The sequence below is a fragment of the Protopterus annectens genome, chromosome 4.part1 (genome assembly GCF_019279795.1).
Source record: "Protopterus annectens isolate FY-2018-M chromosome 4.part1, PAN1.0, whole genome shotgun sequence".
NCBI lineage: Eukaryota > Metazoa > Chordata > Ceratodontiformes > Protopteridae > Protopterus > Protopterus annectens.
In genome coordinates this window covers 115,624,097-115,640,022 of record NC_056734.1, presented here as the reverse complement: position 1 = coordinate 115,640,022, position 15,926 = coordinate 115,624,097, and the positions used below count along the sequence as shown (strand labels likewise).

Sequence of the window (15,926 nt, the reverse complement as noted above, 5' to 3'; positions counted from 1 at the left end):
CTCTACCTATGATAATACCTTCAGTAAAGTCATACATTTGCCACACATATTTCCCACTTTTGACCACTGAAAATGTGGCAATCCTACCCAAGTTGTTCCTTGATGCAGACAGCAACCAGCTCACAGACAGGCAAGCAGGCCGGCCTCAGGCATATGCACCAAAGTAGTGGTAGTGCTTGCCCTGGCTCTCTAGCATGGAGAGACGAAGCACTATGACCCAGATGAAATGAAATTAAATAGCATCTTTGGAGCTGGTTGAGCAGGACAGGGGAGGGTGGGAGTAAGCAGCAGACACTGGTTCACTGCATATGTTTCAATATTGACACCTATTTAACTGCCTAGCGATAGCAGTTTTCACAAGGCATGTATAGGAAAGTGGATGTTCAGAGGGGAAGGCTTTGCAGGCAGTCATCTCTGTAAGTGCTTGTCAGCTGCTGCCAGAGGAATGAGGACTAAAATAAGAAAGGCCCTTTGCTTGGGGGACAGACTCGCAATCAGATGTCACTCCATGGGGGAAAAGAACAGCTCAACTGACTGTGAAGGTCTCATGGTTGGCAGGCAGCTGGTGATGAAACACAAAAAAAAAAAGAGGTATAACTTTAGGTCATGTCAAGTGAGTGCTACTGCTTGGTTTACTGTGCAGTGATATTTAAACAGGATACTGCAAGCTACAATCCACTTCGAAGGTTAACATGGTGAGACCAAGCTACCTGGGATTCCCAATTCCATTTTTTGTCCATTTCTTCAGTACAGTACAGCAGAACACTATCTCATCCTGTCCTAACTATTGGTAAAATTGTGCTACTATCAAGCTATGAAACACCTGGAACTACAAAAAAAAGGCTCCCTTTTTATGCCAAATGTTGAGTTCCATGGGGCAGTATGAGTGTAGGCCTACTTCTCTCTTGCTTCTGATCCCTTTTAGCAAACTTGCATCACGGGAAACTAGAACTGGAGGCATGAGAGAAGAATCAGTTGCAGGTGCTACTCAGTTAGATTCATGTGATTCACTTCCTGTTAGCTCAGATGTCCTGCAATCCCATCTGTTTGTCTCACCCTCTGCCAGTGAATCAGGCCCAGAAGAAAGAAATTGACACATTCCCCCTCAGCCATGAACTAGGTACATTAGAAAGCTATGCTAAAGCAAATTGTTATTCAATAAGTATAAATAAGCCCTTCAAAGATCACAGAAAAGTGTGAGCTGCTTCCATATGCCAGTTTTCTTTCATACTAGTGCAACAGTGTAATACATCAAAAATATTATCTGAATAAATATCAAATAATTGGAGAAAAGGTTTCTTCACTAGAATATCTAGGAATTCTTATATCTGAGAACATAGATACTACCATGACCTTAAATTATAATAAAATCCAAAATTTAATTCAAAAACAAGTTAATAGCTGGAATAAATTAATGTTAAACTTGGAAGATAGGTTACAGTTAATAAAAATGATATTACTACCACAAATAAACTATATAGCATTAGCAATCCCTATTTTACCAGATAAAAAAGTTATAAAGACAATACAGAAACTTTTAATGGATTTTCTTTGGTATCCAAAAAAGAATAGAATTGCTTTCTCACATCATATTAGACCCTGGGACTTGGGAGGAATTAAATTTCCAGACATAGAAACATATATTAAAGCTTCCATCATTAAACTTATACTAAATTGGGTAAATCCAAATTACTCATCCGCATGGAAAATTTTACATTTAACTTTCTTCTTAAATGAAAACAAAATATTAAAAAATATGGATTTGGAGAATTATAATAACATATTTTGGCATGTACTATGTATTAGCTTACAAAATAAAACAACAAAGCCCACTAATTTATCATATCTGAATAATATTTATAATCTATTTAGAAAATTTATAATTACAAATCCAGACATAAAATTATGGTTCGAACTCTTAATACCATTTAAAACATCAAAGAATTTTAAAGAAAAAAATACTCATTAATTGGGAATCCAAAAACTTTATTTACTGGTTTCAATGCTTAAATAATCACAGTACTTTAACCACCCGACAAGTAATAAATGAGTTTAGTATATTTGAAATAGACAGAACAGAACTTCAAAAAATACTACAATATGCAAGTGATTTATGTAGAATTATTAATGATTCAAACTTTAATACTACACCTAAGTTCATAAAATATATGCAAGAATTGATTTATGGAAATCATAATAAGCTAATTTCTATATCTAAATTATACAAAATTTTAATAGTGTATAAAACCAAAATAGGTCAAAATGTTGTGAACATTTTAACAAAGGGCTTCACAATAAATCTATCATCTGAAGGTATGAATGACCTTTTGTTGTCAGTTAAGCTAACATCAAACTTCCAGATATGGAAAATCTTCACATGGAAATTTTTACATAGAGCCTTTTATACACCATATAAAATAGCCAAATTTGACCCTGCCCAAAAGCCCACATGCTAGAGATGTACTGTAAACTGCGAGGAAGATTGGATACATATATTTTATGATTGCATTACAAAATTCTAGGAAGATATTAATAGATTTCTTCAAGCCATTTATAATGATAAATTTGTTCTAACAATATCTTTAATTTTTTTGAATGTAGATGACTCAGTAACTATGAGTAAAAGTGATCAATATCTTTTATGGTCTATTCTGGCTGTAGCCAGAAAATGTATAACAAGAAAATGGAAATCCACGGTCCCTCCAAGTTATGAAGACTTCATATCTCTATTAAAGGAATCTGCACAAAAAGAAATAAAAGTCAAAGAAGAAAGAATTTTTCCCAGACGTTGGATAGACAATCCTTGGAATAAAATCTTAATACTTATAGACACATTACAAAAGGATAGAATTTCTTCTACATGAAATTGAAATGTCATAAACTAAGATGGACTTATGTGAATATATGCCAGTAAAGATTATACTAGTTCTATGAGATTATTCCTCTTCATAACCTTATTGGTTAATCCTTTTCATTGGACCACCTGTAAATACTGTACATATTGTTATAGTTATTAACTATTTTCTTTTATTTTGAATTGTAATTTAAATTTACTGTATCATAATTTGTCTACAAACAAAAAAAATAAAAATTATTTAGCAAAAAAAAAAAATATTTTGCGACTTGCATGACTTTTCCCAGATCAAAATTGTGATGCCTGTGCACTGGCCCAGCAATCAAGGAGCTTCAATCCTCACCACTAACTCCAGTGAGGGGCATCCATATAGGTAAAGGATAATAAATATACACACAGTAAAGTACAATTTCCCTTAACACCACACAGAGATCACAGTCAGTCTGGGTCTGGATTCTCTCCAGCTCTCCAATAAGACTCCCCACTGGTACAGCTATAGGGTCCAGATCTCAGCCTGGTGGGCAAACTAAAACCTCCACACCCTCTCTGTCCAACCAGTGCTTCGTGTCCCTGCCCAAGTAGCTGACACACACACACTTTGAGATGAGAGTTTATACAACCACACACTCTTGGGAAAGGCTGGCACAGGTTCTCCAGCCGTGCCCCTTTTACCCAGATGATACAGTAAAAATCACTGCCACCAATCAGCTAATATTTATCAGCTACTTAAGGGGCCTTATTAAAGAGTGTCCAATTATTACTGTGAAATATTATTACTCAAATGGTAAGTGTGACTGAACAGCAAAGCTTATCTGGAGTGACTTGGTACAACATCACTACATATATATGCAATGTAATCTAGAGCTTAAATTATCTCTATACAAAACAGCCACAGTTGAAAGGTTTAAAAATATTTAATAATAATTAATAAAAACACAAGACAATACTTCTTACTACACAGTGCTAGTCAAGAGTTCAGAGATCACAGAGAAATGTTTAAAATAATACAGTAGAAAAGTTCTGACATCACAGAAAAAGTTAGTCTAATCTTCCTATTATCTAGCTGTTTCTAAGAGAAACACTAAAGTCTAACATCCTACTTGCATACAGACACAGGCAGTGCTGGCGACGTTGGATGTTAAGACAAATGCTCTTATGCTCTCATTCTTTCTCTCCTCAGCTGGTCAGGAAGCCAGGGCAATAAAAGAAATTATACATGCAAATTTTAGCCATTAACTCTTGCCTCAAAACAATAGGCAGGATGCCTCCCTCTAGACATCTCGGCTCCGAATTTTGGCATCAAAGAATTTACTTAACAGCTTAATTACAACAGAGTGCACTGTTACATTTTTGCAGTTCAATATCCAATGCAGTCTTTTCACATTTAAGAAAAGAAGCTTGTGGCTTACATTAATATTTACAAATGACAGGATTATCTACAAATGACAGGATTATCTACAAAATTCTATCTGGCTAGGCTGGCAGCCTTTACCTATCGTCACAAAACTTAAAGTCTAAATGCGCTGCAACTGTTCTGCCACATGTTTAATCTGAATTTAAATTAATAAGTTAATCATAACTTGGCAAAACAAATAAGATTCCCAGTAATGCTTCCAAACACAGTAGTAATATGTGAATAAGTATGTACACGTACACTTTGGATGATGTGCTGATTAAAATACTGTGACGTAGTTATTTTTCTACACACTACTACTACTACTACTGCTCATTTTTTGCACTTTCTGCATCCTTTGCACCAGACATACAGAAATATGCCCAGTCCTCAAATTACAACCAATTTGTTATGTGCTTGAGACATGGTCAAGAAATGTACCTTGACAGCAAGACTAATAAAGTTCAAGAGATGAATCTTGATATCCTTAGTGGGTTGTGATTAAAGAAATCTGATCAGAATACTGTGTAATATATGGGACTTTAGCAGCTGGTCCAAAGTACTACTAGTTACAGTAGGGTGAAAAAGCTGTTCCACTACCCAGCCATACTCTTTGGATCTCTCCCCACTTCCTAATCCTATCCATCTATTTTGATACATCTATTTAAATACTGCTTGTATCTGAACTCCCCTCCTTGCCGCGGAATTACAGCTTTTCTGGTCTGTACCTGCTAACATCTATCCCTGCTCCTCCCCCTCTTCCCGAACACCCTCCTGGAGTTTATAAAACCCCTCCCAACCTTTGGGCGCCATCTTTAAACTTCGCCTGTTCTTGGCTGCTGTGCGTCCTTGGCTGAGCGTCTACACCTTTAGTAAGTGGAACCTGTTTGTACTTTGAATCGTTGTTTTCATTGTTAATTCTATCGTGTTCTCTATTGAGAAAGTGTAACAACAGTTATGACTTTACTTTGAATACTGTCTGATATATTTGATAAGTGCCGGTTACTGACATGCTAACTACCTGCAATCTGTATTTACATTATCTTATAAGGGCGTTATCAGGAACGTCCCTTTATTAACGCACTGAATTCAACAATAGGTGTGCTAGGTTTTCGTATTTTTATTATAAGCTAGTATCTGTTGTTACGAGGAGTGTAACAGTTTATGTAATTTGAAAACGCCATGGAGATTGCTGGTAAAATGTTCTTTGCTAATGCCAACTTCCATATGCGTATTACAAAGTAAAGTACTACCCTCTCAAAGTGCTTAGCTAGACGCTGTTGGTAATGCGACATTGCCCTATTTAGTAGTGCCTAATTGTAAAACTGAGTGTTTTAGACGCTTTTGAACGGTTTTAAATACTGCAACATTGCCCTGCCTATTTTAGTAGCGCCTATCTGTAAAACAGAATGTTTTTAAATGCTTTTGAATCTGTTTTAAATGTACAATGTTTTAGAAGCTTTTGAACCGTTTTAAATACTGCGACACTGCCCTACCTACTTAGTAGTGCCTATTTGTAAAACGGAATGTTTTTAGAAGCTTTGAATCTGTTTTAAATGTACTCTGCAAACGCCAACTTACAGACGTGGATTACAAAGACTCTCAAAGTGCTCATTTAAAGGCTGTTTATAAGGCACACTGTATTGCAACATTACTTAGCCTAATTTGTTGTGCCTATTTGTACAATTGAGTGTTTTTTGAATGTCTACTACATGTTATCTGCTATTCGCTCCTGTTTCTAACATAGCTCCTTATAGACCATAACCTGTCTAACAAGGGGTTATATACCTGCGTTAGTGTAGTGGACCATCTAGAGAGTAATATTCCAGTGTTGTGGTTTACTTAAGTCCTAGTTATATACACTTGAGTGTTTTCTACTCTACATTGATCTCTACTAAAGGCCCCAACCATAGTGTTATGTCACCTAACTCTAGTTGTGCTTCACATTGCAGATCCTTATTAGTGAACTATGTCTAACAATTTGCCTTCATTAGTAGTGATAAATGAGTGCAATACCTTTTTAGTTGCTAATGTATTTTCAGATATATGAGTAGAAGCCTACAATTGACATGTTAAACTCTCAATAAATTGCTTTTAATTGAAACAAACTATTACCCAAAGTGATTTATTTTCAATTCATTGCTACTTTGAAATTGTTGATTTTTGCTTACTGCTACTAGGAGATACTATGTTTTTATTCTACTAAAGTACAATTTCTCTCTCAACTTTCTCTCCTGTTCTCCATCTTTTTGCCCTGAATTATCCCTTGCGATTACGCCTGGGTGGACACCTAGACCTAAACTAAATCTAATACAAGCTCAGCCAATTGCTCAAAGCAATTATAACAAGCTCTGCTGCCTCATCCCCTTTTGGAACTTGAACCAAGCTTCTCCCAGAAGAATCCACGGAAATATGTGTATCTGCTGCTAAGCCTTGAAATACTATAGTTTATAAGCCCTGCTAGGTGTTTCAGTATGCTCCCTGCCAGGAAAGCCAGCAGCCTAAACCCCTCTTATTTTTATATCTCCGCTCTTTCCCTCATCTAGTTCCTTGATTTACTCTTGCTCCCTTCAGTCCAATCCAATCCAGGGATTGCCCTGATGGGCTAAGGTGCACTTCAGCATTTGTCCACTAGATGGCATCCTCTCCCCACTAATATTGACTTAAATTCACATACTTCTTGTATTCTCCTTAGCTCTAACTTTTCTTTTTCTCTCTCTCTCTTAAAACATTATAGCCCATTCTAACCTACTATATCCAGGTCCCCTCTACTTACCCTTCTGAAATTCAATACTCCACCGATAGGTTCTTGATCCTCTCCTGCCCTCCTTGGTTCTACCCACTCCGTTTGCCCTGCGGGCTCACTCCGCTCCCCTACCCTTCCCCCAAATCTCACCCTCCCCCAGCACCTCTACCTTTATTACCTCATAACCACACCCACTAACATACCAGACCAATCAGTCTCCCGTACTCTGGAAACACCCATTTCTTTTCCCGCCCAAATTAACCTTCATTAATCTCTCCTAGATTATCCCACCTAGCCAATTAGATTCCATTATTACCTCTACACCCACTCCCACACCACATCCCCACCAATCCTTACACAACTCTCCACTCTTTCACCACTATTTAGGTACTTACCAGATCCTTTACATATAAACCTCTCTCGCTTCTACATCTAATTCAACTACAACATAGCACCTCTAAGTAGCCCCATTTCATCATGCTTTCAACACCCTCATTCATCTCCTTTTTACTATTTCTACTTCTTAACCTATCTTTACTACCTCACCCAGCCCAATAATTCCTACCACTCACAATCCTTCCATGTAACTAACCATCTTACCTCCTCTCTCCCATACTCAGACACCCCAATTTCTCCCCATCTATCTCCTATAAAAAAACCTTCTACTTTTTCCATATAAACTTGTCACCACTCAAACATTCTACCCCCATAGTAACTAGCAAATCCTTCAAAATCATAATAGAACCTAATCTATTCTCTAAACTGTCCAATTACCTCTCTAACCCAATCCTATACTTAATTACCAGTCTATTATCAGGTGATATCCATCCTAACCTGGCCCCCCCCACCTCAACCATTACAGACAAGTCCATATTACTTCTTTAAACTCCCAAAGTATAGTTAACAAAATCCCAAACCTCCATGCCTGGCTCATACATAATAAACCTGACATCCTATCCATCTCAGAAACATGGTTAAAACCCCATATAAAAGACTATGAAATAATTCCACCAAACTATTCTATCATTAGAAAAGACAGGTCCCACAAAAAAGGGGGAGGAGTAGCTCTCCTATACTCATCCTCCTTGTCAGTTACTCCCTATAACAAACCTACTCCTCAATTTAATAACGCTGAACTACTCTTAACACTACTTCAAGTTAACAAACACAAGCACATATGTATAGCTTCCCTCTATATCCCCCCAGGGGATAATATTTCCACACTCGAAGACATCCTCTCCTGGCTCTCCAATAACATTAGCAATGAAAGAATTATCTTAGGAGACATGAATATTAATTGGGCCTCCATTCAGTCTCCTACAAACCCACTTAACATCAACCTCTACAATTTTTCACAGCTAATCAACTCTATAACACGTCCCTCAAAAAACCTCTCTAGCGGCAGTATTCTGGACTGGATTTTAGTCTCTCATCCCCATTATTTATCTGACACTGGTACTCTTCTCGACCCTCTTAGTGACCACATACCCATCTTCACCCATCGACTCCCCTTACTCCTACATCGCACCCATAATTATATTACTGTCCGTAACCAAAAAAACTTTAACCCATCAACCTTTTCTAACTCTCTAAAAGCAATAAACTGGAATTGTCTAAAAACATTACCTGTAGATAACACAGTTGCTCACTCCAACTCAACATTCTTAAAGCTGCTAGACTTCCATGCTCCCTTAAGGACAAAGAGAATAAAAATTAAAACTGCCCCTTGGCTTACCAAAAACACACTAGCAACCATGCGTCACAGAGATAAAGTCTAAGCACACTACCAGAAAAACAGGACCCCCCTCATCAATAATGAATATAAAACACTTAGAAATAAAGTAAAAAAGCTCATCATCTCGGACTGACAAAATTACTTCACCATACTCCAAAACAATAACAAAACAAATCCTCAGAAATTCTGGAAGGTATCTCTCTACTCTACTTAACCCCAGCAAACCAGACACACCCCCACCCCAGACCCTAATGCCCCTGATACAGACTTAGCTACCCAATTTAACTCTTTTTTTCATTGAATCTATTTCCAAATTAACCTCTTCATTCTCTAACAACACCACATTCTCCAATTCACCCCCATCCTCCCCTACCAACAACTTCAGCCTGCACTACTACCACTCCCTCACTATCATCCACTAACTCTGTACCCTCCACCTCTTCTCCTACTCTCATTTCCTCCTCATCTTCTTCACCCCCTAATTCCCCTCTGCACTCTCCCCACTATTCTCATTAAAACCTATACCCACTTCTACTATAAAAAAACTCCTTCTGAAACTGAAGCCATGCACTAATGCTCCTGATAACATCCCTTCTTACTTTCTTAGCATAGCTGCTGAAGCAATTGCCTACCCCATTAGCATTCTAATCAACCGCTCTATCCAAGAAAGCATAGTTCCCCCAATCTGGAAAAAGGCCTTTATCATACCTTTACATAAAGGTGGCAACAATAACAATGTTACTAATTTCCGCCCAATCGCTATCCTGTCTCCCATCTCTAAACTCCTAGAAAAGTGTATCCAACTTCAACTCCTACCACATTTCTTAGATAATCACCTACTAACTCCCACACAACATGGATTCAGACCAAGTCACAGCACTATGACAGCCCTCCTCTCCTTCCTTGAAACTGTTAAAGCCAGGGACTCTGGTCTTACTGTTTCTACCCTACTACTTGACCTCTCTAAGGCCTTTGATACTATCTCACACAGCCTGCTTTTAACTAAACTCTCAAAACTTAACCTATCTCCTTCTTCTTTGAACTGGTTCTCCAGCTATTTATCCAACAGATATCAAGCAGTAAAATGGAAAAAGGCCACCTCCTCATTTCTAAATAGCCCAACCGGAGTTCCCCAAGGCTCCATATTGGGTCCCCTCCTCTTTAACATATTTATAAATGATTTCCGCAACTCTATCCCTTTCTCAAACGTCATCCAATATGCAGATGATTCAACTATAATCTGCTCTGCCACATCTATCCCTACACTCCTAAAGCTTACTCAAGATGCTTTTTCAACCACTGAGCAATGGATGAAAAGAAATCACCTAGCACTCAATACCTCTAAAACCAAATTAATGGTATTCACCCCGTCTAAAGTCACCTCTTTCGATATAAACACATTCTGTATTACTAGTCAAAATAACACACCTCCGGAACTGGTGTCAGAGACCAAATTACTTGGGGTCCAAATTGACAACCAACTCAAATTCAACTCCCATTTACAACTAAATATCAAAAAACCCCATCAAAATCTAGGTATGCTCTATCGGCAAAATCACTACCTTATACCTGCCACTAAAATCACTCTCTCTACTTCCTTTCTTATCCCCTCCCTTCTCTATGGAGCTCCACTTCTAACTAATCTACAGTCCTCTCTGAAAACACAACTTTCTTCTTGCTACAACAAAATCGCCAAGTTCGCTACCAGCCATAAGTCCTCCACCCACCACTGTTCCCCTCTCTAACAATTAAAATGGCTAGAACTACCCAAGCATCTCACCTATACTCAACTAACTCTTGCACACAAGCTCATTTTCAACCCCTCCCTCTGTCCCTCCCTGTCTTCTGCCTTTAAAATGCAAAGCTGATGTAGAAAACGGGCAATTTCATGACTGCTGTCTTAAGTAAAAATGCCAGTCACCTGTACCCATTGTTAACTCATAACGACTTACTATGTTTTGAGGTGGCCCGCAGATGGATTAAGAATGTGTAGTGGCCCTTCCCATAAAAAGGTTGTGCGCCACTGCTCTAGCATGAGACTAGAGGACATCAATTCTGAAATGTGCACAGCAAAACTTTATGCACCCTTTTTGACATGTGACAGGTACAGAACATGGTTGTCTTTTCTTAATTTGAGAGAGAAAATCAACACATTCTTTGCAAAATGTTACATTTTATTAGTGATTACAGGCTGAGTTCTGGCTAAAAAAAGTCCCTTAGACCATTCCACTCATCTTGCTAATGAACAAACTATTAAGTTACTTTAGTGCTAATAATGTCAGACAGACAGACTACCCAAAACTTTAATGCTTCCAACTTATGAGAAAACATTTAAAAAAAGGCAAAGTAAAGAATATATTACATCTGCTGAAGCATGTGGACCTGTACATGCTGTGGGTACTAGACTGGTATCACTGGTCCTGATGGAGGAGAGGAGATAGGTCACTTGCTATAAATAAAGCAAGAACGATGATGGAGATGCATATACGATAGATACTCAACAAATTAAGCCCAGAAATCATAATGTAATTTCCATTTTCTGCACTGTGAAAAGAACTTGGGAGTAATACATTACGCAAGACTCTGTATAAAAAACTGAATACTTTATATAATATGTAAATGGGATCTACGGCTTTAATACTAATGAGCTAGATACAGTAATCTGCAAGTTATGTGGTATGCAGCTGTTCTAGATAAATGTCAGTCTGAATACACACCTTATTGAAGCTAGACCACAGCTACAATCTCACAGTGGCGGATTTAGGCATGGGCGCGCACTGCCCCCTTTTGTCCATTAGAACCTTTGTTCAGTTTTCAAGTTACATTTTTTTTTTGGAACGGTCATGGAGACAAAATCATATGGAGTCGCTGTCCATATTATGATCAATGTCTCCTTTCAACCAATCATCAATGCTATGAAAAATCGCGCCTAACTCAAATACATCGGAGAAGCTATTGGAGGTTGCACAGTCAGGTGATTTTATAATCTCCTCAATTGCTCCTCCAAATAATTCTCCATTGTAGTTGAGTTAGGCGCGTTTTGGTAGAAACTTCAGAGAGCATCGTGTAGGAAGAAACTTGCGGGAATAATATTCAATAAGTCAGCAGTGACTGTGCAGAGATCTGAACTCCATTAACAAAGTCCGTTGAGTCAATAAGTCTGTGAGAGGTATTTTTTTTAATTTTTGTACCAAAGCGCCCCCCCCCCCCAATTGTTTGAAAAAAGTTGAATATTTTGCACTGTGACTGTTATGCAAGGCACTGAATGAGGTAATCGTATGGCATGAAGACGCAGATGTGGAACATGGAAGAGTATAATGATTTTCCTTAGTGTGTTTGTGCGCTTTCAAAAAATTAATTAATAAATAATTTCTGATTGCTTGCTAGCCCCTGAATGAGGTAATCGTATGGCATGAAGACGCAGATGTGGAACATGGAAGAGTATAATGATTTTCCTTAGTGTGTTTGTGCGCTTTCAAAAAATTAATTAATAAATAATTTCTGATTGCTTGCTAGCCCACATGCTAAACACATTGATTCCCCGAAATGGGGTTTGAATCCCTCAAGATGCCTTGGCAGATTACAGTTAAAAAAATGGTGCCATGTATGATCTGCACTAGTTTTTCCCCACGTGCTCTTGCGTTTTGCCTTATGGAGTCTTGTTTCGGTCATGGGAGTCCCACTGTTTCTGTTATTATGTACAGCCATTTAACTGGAAGCAACCCAATTCAGCATAAACTACACCCTTATAAGGCAGTGCTGATGGAACATTGGTGCATTTGATTTGTAGTAGCTTCTCATGCTACATTGTTAACATCATTTTATGATTTAGTGCCAGGAAAACTCTCTCTCAATGACTCACTATTACCACAAGGCACCTAAGTGGTGTTTGATACACCTGCTACCCAAACGTGTTGCCATCGCTTCTATACAATGCTACATGCACGTGAGAAATAAACGGATCTATGGCAACCTTGCTGAGCAAATCCGATACAAAACACGGATAATGATATCGCCAAAGGACCCACACACTCTTACCTAATGATCCTGTATGCTTTACTTTGCAAAACACCAGAAGCTGTCCTACTTCCTACGTTGTTTTTGATGCAAGTTAAGTATATGCCTGTATGACTAGCTATAACTAGGACATACAGCCGAAGACATGCAGTAGGTGTACTGGACACTCTAAACTGGCTATAGATGTGAGTGTGCGTGGTGTGGAAGAACTACCGCACCAGGGTGGTGGTGTGAATCTTGCCTGTAGATGTAGATGATTGTCAGTGTTGAAGTAACACCCCAACCCACGTGCAAACTTGAGAAAAAGGGGCTGTGGATGGAGGGCCACAACAGACTAGACCCCCAAACACACACACACACACACACACACACACACACACACACACACACACACACACACACACTGCGGGAAAATATTCTACAGTTGTATAAAACAATGAAAGGAGACTGAATTCATTAGTATTTCCATGCAAACCTGTCCCGAACGTAAGAACACCGCAACGGCAGAATTAGTTTACGGTTCTTTGGAAATCAGTGTGCACTCTCAGAAGTCAAAACATTGAAAAGGCAAAATGGGCCAAGGTTCTTATTCAACTTCATTTGCAATCTGAGGCAGGTTGACGTTTTACAAATATAAGCTAGCCTAAAAAGGACAGAAGGACTTGCCTGAATAACAAATTTCTCTTGGACTCCTTTTCTGGCGTCATCGCAGGGCAATGAGCAAGTACTCTTGGTGAGGCATGCAAACAAGTTTGATGTTAAACTTTGATCTACAGCATTGCTGCCACCCCCCCCCCCTGTAAAAGAACGCGTGTGTGGTGGGGAAGGGTGTTACATAAACCTTACTTCTAGCAAACATAACAATGGTTCTCTAAGGGCAAGCATCCAAGACCCGATGTAGTGCCTGGAAATGGTACAGCTGAATGGTTCCAAGCCCGATCACTGCCCATGTCACCCTCCACCCCCTTTATGGAAGCAGCTTGCAGGCGACAGCTTGCCGTCTGCCTCTTAAAACACAAGAACAAACGTGCCAAATTACTGAATTCCCTGCATCGTGCGCCAATTAAACTCGTGTGAAGTCAATGTATTTCACCGCTGTGCAGCCACTACATTTTGGGAGGCCAACAGTAGTCGAAATACTAGGGTATGATTTGCTCTAACATTTACAGAAACAAAATGGATTCTAGCTGCACAGCCTATAACCAACATTAAAAAGTGAAGTAATGAAAAACAAAATGACTATAACACACTCGTATTCAGTCATAATAAAACAGCTTCAAGACATTCAAAAATTAATTAGGCAAACTACATAATCAAGTGCTGCTGCTTTAAAAAGAAAAAAAAAACACTTGCACAGCGTGACTCCAAATAAATGGAGTAAAAGTTTTTTTTACACAAACTTCAAGCTTTCATTCATAAATGACTAACACTCTACCTTCCAATTCATCATGCAAGATGACCTCACCATCTGGAATCATTTTAATAAGAGTAAATGCCAACGTTACCAACTGATTCCCGAACTCGCTGTAAGCACTGTTTTATAGACAATTTATTAGATTTTATAATGGTGCGCCATTTCTGTATTGCATTCCAGCCCCAGACTACACGGAGTGTGCGGCAGCAACTGCACATGTCCCCAAGCTGATGTCTGCTGTTCTGTGTAGTATAAATGGTCACCGTGCCCGTTCCGTGGAGTCCTAGCGCTACCTGCTGCGTGTTCTCACAACTGAATGCACTGGAGCCCTTCGTACTAGTTTCTTTTGAATTTGTGCCGATTACTTCATTCTCAGCTAGAGCGTCTTCTGCGTGGAGACATGCGTGAATGGGCGTACCTTCGTTGAAGGTTGTGCGTCAGGCCTGGCAAGCTGGTACGTAAAAATCAACTGCCAATCATTAGCGGACCGGAGTTCCGCTGTGGCGACCCCTAACCGGGAAAAGCCGAAAGACACAAACAAACTTCATTCGCACAACCTGTAACAAACAAAAATGTTCCTCATCCCCGTGTCTGTGTCCCGTTTTGTTTGAAACATGCAAGCTCTTAAATCTGATTTAATTATATTTATATTTGCTTTTTGCTGATCGTATACGTATTCATTGCATTGGATAACCATCTGCCCCAGTAGCTCTTAATGAATCATAAACAAAGCTCAACACAGAGCCAAATCCCGAAATAATCAGTGACAATCGGGGCTACTTTTAAAAATAGTAATAATATTGACTTGAGACATTAACAGAATAAGAGCATGTGAATTAATCATAGAATTACTGCTTTAAATTCTGTATCTCCAATACTGTCATTATTCACTAAAAGTAATTCACAAACTTTTCTTCCAAAGTTACCAGTTTTACGAGGGTTTAAGAGGGGAAACAGCTAAAAACTGAATCAAAATAAGATGTCCTTGGAAATAAAGGACAGTTGAGATGCACGCCTGTCTCGCGTTTACAGTACAATCCTTACATGAAAAAAATGAAAGATTTCCTGAGGTTTTAGGCCAAACTATATAACTTTGTCCTAAATGTTGTTGAAACTAATATTTTGTATATGAAGTGCATTAAAAGGGTAGGAAAAACAGAAACTACAATTCTGTAACAACTTTAATTTGCAAAAAAAGTGTAGTCATGTCCTTTACATTCATTGAGGGTAATCTTTATCCTACAAAAAATTCAGAATATTTTTGAAAAAATGCCCCACTCTGGGTATCTAAAAAGAATGAAGCCCCAACAGATAGATCTCACTCCTTTGCTGAAAGCTATGAACAAAATTGGTGACAAGAGGGCATTTCAAAGCTTCATCAAATTCATCACAACATTATGGTCCCACACTACTGGTATTATGAAAAATGCATTAAAAACAGATGTGCTGAACAAATAAAAGAAAACAAAACACTAAAAAGGATAGTTTCATCATATCTTGATAATTTTGCAGTGCTAATGTCCATGGCTCCTTGGATTTTTTCTGTGTGTTTCATAACATTTTGTAATTTAGTATACTCAAAAATGGCCTGATAGAAGCTACCATGCTACATGGTTTCATTTTATAATGAATGGCTTCACCTCGTTGACATTAGTTTAAAGGGCATACCTCTTAACCTCCAAGTGGAAGAAATTTAGACATAGTTAAAAATTACGGGGGAACAAATGCCCACAATTAAGGACAGTTTTTAAAAATTGCTCTTACAAA

General features: G+C 38.4%; 1 protein-coding gene across 2 annotated transcripts in view; it reads right to left on the bottom strand.

Annotated features, from left to right (window-relative positions):
* Nucleotides 1-15,926, bottom strand: part of DZIP1L (DAZ interacting zinc finger protein 1 like) — a 1,070,134-nt gene that overhangs the window by 992,390 nt on the left and 61,818 nt on the right. The window lies entirely within an intron of this gene.